The following is a 6,681-nucleotide window of genomic DNA, read 5'->3' on the forward strand; positions in this document are numbered from 1 at the left end:
GGAGAAATTTCGCAACGTGCATTCAATTCAGAATTTCTATCACTGATGAAGTACAATTGTAAAAATTTATGATTCTCGCCTGAGAATGGTAGAAGGGACCCTGCTCTATGATAAATTTGCCCTTTTACTTTGAAAGTAGACATAAATTGATCTAGATTTTCGATTTGGACTCCAAACGACGTCATTTGGAAACATGAGTTATATTTTCTGATTTGTGACAAAAAACGCTTAGATTCTGACGTAGTTCCAGTAAGGAAAGTCTTCAATGGCTCTGATGCAGCCAATAGAGGAAGTTTAACTTTTCCTGAGGCGCAACACATTCCCATTGTTTCACCATTGAATTTTAAGGCCTTGCAATAGGGACAAATTTTAGACATAGTCCCGATTTGAACACATCTACTCAAGCTATAATCATCGACTGGGCTGTACCTGAATGCCAGGCGATAATTTTCACGTTGCTCTTGTGATTCCTCGGCACGCTTTCTTTTGGCATTATCTTTTGAAGCCGCAAGCCTGTTTTCACGTTGCTCTTGTGATTCCTCGGCACGCTTTCTGTTCTTACCTTCTCTATCAGCCGCAAGCCTGTTTTCTCGCTGTTCTTGTGATTCCTCGGCACGCTTTCTTCTCTTACTTTCTCTATCAGCCGCAAGTTTTTTGGCATAGACTCTTTGAGTAGCTCTTTGAGCACTTTCAACATAATTATTCCAAGTAGTCATCTTATAATTTTCACTAATTCGTGACGAGTTGAAGTCACGCGTTGAATAGCAGGAACCTAACGAAAAACAAAACTAATTCTAAAATATTCAGGTAATTTTCTATTTTGAAATAAAAACTAAAAATTATTGCTCAGACAACATAAATATTTTTGATGCTTACATAATAGGTTTATTGGTTCTGGACTGAGAACTATATACATATATATATATATATATATATATATATATATATATATATATATATATATATATATATATATATATATATATATATATATATATACTAGCTGATGGGGTGGCGCTTCGCGCCACCCCAACACCTAGTTGGTGGGGGCGCTTCGCGCCCCCCCCAAGCCCCCCCCACGCGCGTAAGTCGTTACGCGCCATAATAGTTACGCGCCATTGTAGTTGTGTCCCTATGTCCCACCTGTGAATATAGATAGATATATATATATATATATATATATATATATATATATATATATATATATATATATATATATATATATATATATGGTTTGCGAATATACAACTTGCGAATATACAACATTCTTTGCTGTCCCATTGTCTTTGCATATAAATAGATTGTCAGGTTTACCGACTCTTGAACATGCAACATATAATGGTCCATGGGAAACAATCTGTATTCAGATCTATACCTCATGATTCTAATGATTGCCCTTGAGCTTTGTTGATGGTGATTGCTAATCGACCATTCCCTGTCCCGGTGTCTCGGTCGTCATTTATATCCCCCTGTTTCCCCCGGTGTCCCCGTTGTAGTTGTGTCCCTGTGTCCCGGTCGTCATTTATATTCCCTGTGTCCCGGTCGTCATTTGTATCCCGGTGTCCCGGTCTGTATATACATTCGTTTTTTAGTTTTGTTTTTCTCCTTTATTTTTTTCCTTTTTTTTCTTTTTTAGCTTATTTAGATTTTTAGATTTTTTAGTTTTTTTATTAGTTTTTAGTTTTTTTTTCTTTTTAGTTTTTTTGTCCCGGTCGTCATTTATATCCCCCTGTTTCCCCCGGTGTCCCCGTTGTAGTTGTGTCCCTGTGTCCCGGTCGTCATTTATATTCCCTGTGTCCCGGTCGTCATTTGTATCCCGGTGTACCGGTCTGTATATACATTCGTTTTTTAGTTTTGTTTTTCTCCTTTATTTTTTTCCTTTTTTTTTCTTTTTTAGTTTATTTAGATTTTTAGATTTTTTAGTTTTTTTATTAGTTTTTAGTTTTTTTTTCTTTTTAGTTTTTTTGTAGTTTTTACCTTCTTCTTAGTTTTGTTAGTTTTTTTTTTTTACTTATGTCCTGGTCGTCATTTATACTCCCTGTGTCCCGGTGCTTTGTTGATTGCTAATCGAACATTCCTTTTGTCCTGGTCGCTTTCTCTTTGAGTGTCGTCATTTATTTTTTTCTTTTTTAGTTCTTTTAGTTTTTACCTTTTTTAGTTTTTTTTAGTTTTTTAGATGAAAATTTTTTTTAGTTTTTTCCTTTTTTTCTTTTTAGTTTTTTATTGGTTTTTACCTTTATTTTAGCTTATTTTTCAGTTTTTCCTTTTTTTTTAGTTTTTTTTTATTTTTTATTTTTTTTAGTTTTTTACCTTTTTTTAGTTTTTTTAGTTTTTTTAGTTTTTTTAGTTTTTTAGCTTTTTTACTTTTTTTATTAGTTTTTAGTTTTTTTGTAGTTTTTGCCTTTTTTTAGTTTTTTCAGTTTTTTATTTAGTTTTTTATTGGTTTTTACCTTTTATTTTAGCTTTTATCTTAGCTTCAGTTTTTTCCTTTTTTTTAGTTTTTTTTTAGTTTTTAGTTTTTTTAGTTTTTTACCTTTTTTAGTTTTTTTAGTTTTTTTAGTTTTTTAGCTTTTTTATTTTTTTTATTAGTTTTTAGTTTTTTTGTAGTTTTTGCCTTTTTTTTAGTTTTTTTAGTTTTTTAGCTTTTTTATTAGTTTTTAGTTTTTTTTGTAGTTTTTGCCTTTTTTTAGTTTTTTTAGTTTTTTAGCTTTTTTATTTTTTTTATTAGTTTTTAGTTTTTTTTGTAGTTTTTGCCTTTTTTTAGTTTTTTCAGTTTTGACGTCACCTGATCCAGTTTTTTCTAGTTTTTTCAGTTTTGACGTCACCTGATCCAGTTTTTTCAGGTGACGTCACCTGATCCACGATCCACAGATCCACAGACAACTTATTTTTATATCTATATATATAAAAATAAGTTGTCTGTCCGTTACGCCAGATTATATTTTCTATATATATAAAAGAAAACAAACTAGAATGTAAAAACTGGAAATTGCATAAATATTTCGAAATATTTTGACAATAGATTAAAGTAATTCGAAAAAAGAAAAATGGTAAAAAACTAAAAAAAAACTAAAAAGAAAAAACTAAAAAAAAAACTAAATAAAAAATTAAAAAAAGAAAAAAACTTAAAAAGGAAAAATGTAAAAAAAATAAAAAGGTAAAAAACTAAAAAAAAAAAAAACTAAAAAAAACCTAAACAGCTAAAAAAAAAAGAAAAAACTAAAAAAACTGGGAATTCCACAAATGTTTCAATATATTTTGACAAAAGATTAAGGTAATTCGAAAACCTTAAAACAGATACCCAAAATTTTGAGGTTTATTATCAATAAAAAGAAGAAACTTAAAAAAAAAACTAAAAAAGAAAAAAATAAGAAAAGAAAAAACTAAAAAAGAAAAAAAACTGAAATGAAACTGTATCTATATATCTATATAAATGACGACCAGGACACTCTAAGAGAAATTACAGACTGGGATACCGGGACACAAATGACGACCAGGACACAGGGAATATAAATGACGACCTGGACACAGGGATACAACTCCAACGGGGACGCCGGGGGCACAGGGGGATATATAGATGACGACGGGGACACAGGGAATGTTCGATTAGCAATCACCATCAACAAAGCTCAAGGGCAATCGTTAGAAAAATGCGGTATAGATATGAATACGAATTGTTTTCCCATGGACAATTATTATGTTGCATGTTCAAGAGTTGGTAAACCTGACAATCTATTTATATGGACAGACAATAGGACAGCGAAGAATGTTGTATATTCGCAAGTTTTACGTAGTTAAATATATATCTATATATATAAAAATAAGTTGTCTGTGTGTGGATCTGTGGATCAGGTGACGTCATGTTTGTCCGCATATGACGTCTGAATTATTTCACACTAATACAAAAGAAGAAAAAAACTAAAAAAGGTAAAAACTACAAAAAAAACTAAAAAGAAAAAAAACTAAAAAAGCTGAAAAACTAAAAAAAACTAAAAAAAGGTAAAAATCTAATAACTAAAAAAAAACTGAAAAAAATTCGTTAGAAAAATGCGGTATAGATATGAATACGAATTGTTTTCCCATGGACAATTATTATGTTGCATGTTCAAGAGTTGGTAAACCTGACAATCTATTTATATGGACAGACAATAGGACAGCGAAGAATGTTGTATATTCGCAAGTTTTACGTAGTTAAATATATATCTATATATATAAAATAAGTTGTCTGTGTGTGGATCTGTGGATCAGGTGACGTCATGTTTGTCCGCATATGACGTCTGAATTATTTCACACTAATACAAAAGAAGAAAAAAACTAAAAAAGGTAAAAACTACAAAAAAACTAAAAAGAAAAAAAAAACTAAAAAAGCTGAAAAACTAAAAAAAACTAAAAAAAGGTAAAAATCTAATAACTAAAAAAAAACTGAAAAAAATAAAAAAAGGCAAAAACTACAAAAAAAATAAAAACTAATAAAAAAATAAAAAAGCTAAAAAACTAAAAAAACTAAAAAAAACTAAAAAAAGGTAAAAAACTAAAAACTAAAAAAGAAAAAACTAAAAAAAAGGAAAAAACTGAAAAATAAAAGAGAAAAAGAAAACTAAAAGAATATGAATAAATATATATAAAAATAAGTTGTTTGTGGGTTATGTCTGTCTGTCTGTCTGTCGAGTGACGTCGTGTTTGTCCGCATATGACGTCTGAATTATTTCACACTAATACAAAAGAAGAAAAAAAACTAAAAAAGGTAAAAACTACAAAAAAAACTAAAAAGAAAAAAAAACTAAAAAAGCTAAAAAACTAAAAAAAAACTAAAAAAAGGTAAAAAACTAAAAACTAAAAAAAACTGAAAAAACTAAAAAAAGGCAAAAACTAAAAAAAAAACTAAAAACTAATAAAAAAACTAAAAAAGCTAAAAAACTAAAAAAACTAAAAAAACTAAAAAAAAGGTAAAAAACAAAAAAAAACTAAAAACTAAAAAAGAAAAAACTAAAAAAAAGGAAAAAACTGAAAAATAAGAGAAAAAGAAAACTAAAAAAATATTAATAAATATAAAAAATATAAATATAAATATAATATAAATTAGCAATCAACAAAGCACCGAGACACAAATGACGACCGGGACACAGGGAGTATAAATGACGACCAGGACATAAGTAAAAAAAAAAACTAAAAAAACTAAAAAAATGGTAAAAACTACAAAAAAACTAAAAACTAATAAAAAAACTAAAAAATCTAAAAATCTAAATAAACTAAAAAAGAAAAAAAAGAAAAAAGGAAAAAATAAAGGAGAAAAACAAAACTAAAAAACGAATGTATATACAGACCGGGACACCGGGATACAAATGACGACCGGGACACAGGGAATATAAATTACGACCGGGACACAGGGACACAACTACAATGGGGACGCCGGGGGGCACAGGGGGATATAAATGACGACCGGGACACCGGGACACAAGGAATATAAATGACGCCTGGGACACTCAAAGAGAAATCACAGACTGGAACACCGGGACACAAATGACGACCGGGACACAGGGAATATAAATGACGACCGGGACACAGGGACATAACTACAAAGGGGACGCCGGGGTGCACAGGGGGATATATAAATGACGATGGCGACTCAGGGAATGGTCGATTAGCAATCACCATCAACAAAGCTCAAGGGCAATCATTAGAATCATGAGGTATAGATCTGAATACGGATTGTTTTCCCATGGACCATTATATGTTGCATGTTCAAGAGTCGGTAAACCTGAAAATCTATTTATATGCACAGACAATGGGACAGCAAAGAATGTTGTATATTCGCAAGTTTTACGTAGTTAAAAACATACATATATATATATATATATATATATATATATATATATATATATATATATATATATATATATATATATATATATATATATATATATATATATATATATATATATATATATATATATATATATATATATCTATATTCACAGGTGGGACATAGGGACACAACTACAATGGCGCTTAACTAATATGGCGCGTAACGACTTACGCGCGCGGGGGGGCTTGGGGGGGCGCGAAGCGCCCCCACCAACTAGGTGTTGGGGTGGCGCGAAGCGCCACCCCAACAGCTAGTATATAGATAGTTTTTTTTTTTTACTTATGTCCTGGTCGTCATTTATACTCCCTGTGTCCCGGTGCTTTGTTGATTGCTAATCGAACATTCCTTTTGTCCTGGTCGCTTTCTCTTTGAGTGTCGTCATTTATTTTTTTTCTTTTTTAGTTCTTTTAGTTTTTACCTTTTTTAGTTTTTTTTAGTTTTTTAGATGAAAATTTTTTTTAGTTTTTTCCTTTTTTTCTTTTTAGTTTTTTATTGGTTTTTACCTTTATTTTAGCTTATTTTTCAGTTTTTTCCTTTTTTTTAGTTTTTTTTAGTTTTTAGTTTTTTTTTAGTTTTTTACCTTTTTTTAGTTTTTTTAGTTTTTTTAGTTTTTTAGCTTTTTTATTTTTTTTATTAGTTTTTAGTTTTTTTTGTAGTTGTTGCCTTTTTTTAGTTTTTTTAGTTTTTTAGCTTTTTTATGTTTTTAGTTTTTTTTGTAGTTTTTGCCTTTTTTTAGTTTTTTTAGTTTTTTAGCTTTTTTATTTTTTTTATTAGTTTTTAGTTTTTTTTGTAGTTTTTGCCTTTTTTTAGTTTTT

The 6,681-nt window shown here is 29.4% G+C and overlaps 1 long non-coding RNA gene across 1 annotated transcript; it reads right to left on the minus strand.

Annotated features, from left to right (window-relative positions):
• Positions 1 to 1,674: 1,674 nt before the first annotated feature.
• On the minus strand, positions 1,675 to 3,037 carry LOC136042634 (uncharacterized). The gene is made up of 2 exons (XR_010621367.1): positions 2,826 to 3,037; positions 1,675 to 2,785 (listed from the first exon to the last, which is right to left on the minus strand). It is a non-coding gene; the product is annotated as an uncharacterized LOC136042634 (long non-coding RNA).
• Positions 3,038 to 6,681: the final 3,644 nt, after the last annotated feature.

Source organism: Artemia franciscana, unplaced genomic scaffold (genome assembly GCF_032884065.1).
Source record: "Artemia franciscana unplaced genomic scaffold, ASM3288406v1 Scaffold_1634, whole genome shotgun sequence".
In the NCBI taxonomy this organism is placed as follows: Eukaryota; Metazoa; Arthropoda; class Branchiopoda; order Anostraca; family Artemiidae; genus Artemia; species Artemia franciscana.